The sequence below is a fragment of the Austrofundulus limnaeus genome, unplaced genomic scaffold (assembly GCF_001266775.1).
Source record: "Austrofundulus limnaeus strain Quisiro unplaced genomic scaffold, Austrofundulus_limnaeus-1.0 Scaffold103, whole genome shotgun sequence".
NCBI lineage: Eukaryota > Metazoa > Chordata > Actinopteri > Cyprinodontiformes > Rivulidae > Austrofundulus > Austrofundulus limnaeus.
Genome location: NW_013952505.1, coordinates 1,069,744 through 1,070,574, shown reverse-complemented (window position 1 = coordinate 1,070,574; position 831 = coordinate 1,069,744). Strand labels below are relative to the sequence as shown.

General features: G+C 48.2%; 1 long non-coding RNA gene across 1 annotated transcript in view; it reads left to right on the top strand.

Annotated features, from left to right (window-relative positions):
- The first annotated feature begins 790 nt into the window (after positions 1-790).
- Positions 791-831, top strand: part of LOC106521104 (uncharacterized) — a 4,290-nt gene continuing 4,249 nt past the window's right edge. Inside the window, exon 1 of the long non-coding RNA XR_001310632.1 lies at positions 791-820. This is a non-coding gene — a long non-coding RNA (uncharacterized LOC106521104). The remainder of the gene's footprint in view (positions 821-831) is intronic.

The window sequence follows — 831 nt, the reverse complement described above, 5'->3', positions numbered from 1 at the left end:
TGGACATTTTGGAGAATTTTGCAGGAAAACTACTGTTCAGGACAAAAAAGGAATACGTCTATGTTCAAAGTGAATAAAAACACCTTGTCACTCCAATCTGCACCAAATTAATAAAAAAAAAACTGTTTATAGAACATGTTTTTTTTCCTCTTGTAATGAGTGAGGGATTGAGTTTCACAGAGCCAAACACCGAAGCAGTTTTAACAAGTTTATTTAAATAGTGAGTGCTGGATCTGGAGGTACAGGACACGGGAATCAGGAGTTCTGAACACAGGAGAATAAGGTTAGTGGCTGGACTTAACAGTGGGACAAAACGTGAGAAAAGGGAAGCCACTAACCTTTTACTGAAGCGTGTGGGACGGACCGAACTCCTGAGTGACACGGAGAGCCTTGGATGATGGTTCGCTGCACTTCCGTGTTTGGCGGCGCTGCGCCGGGGGTAATMCTTAGAACAAGCGGGGGTCATAAACAGAGAGGCTGAAGACAAAAACAGGTTAGAGGGGCAAGGACTGAGGCGTGGTCGGGGTACACGGACGTGGATCGGATCCAGGAGGTCAGAGGCAGAGACGGTGTCAGACGAGGGTGAGGCGAAAGGCGAAGGTCCAGAAGTCAGAGCGTGGGTCAGAACCAGGAAGACAGRATCCAAAGAGTTACCAGTCGGGGGCRAGGCAGGAGGCTTGAGTCCTAAGAGCAGAAGGAGGGTCGTAACGAGGTAGACAAGACGTAACATGAGATCGCTGGATAACTACTTGGTGTGAACCGTTCATAAATCTGGCACTGGTGCTGTGGTGGAGTGGAGCTTAAATACTGGTGACTGCAGGTGAGTGGAAT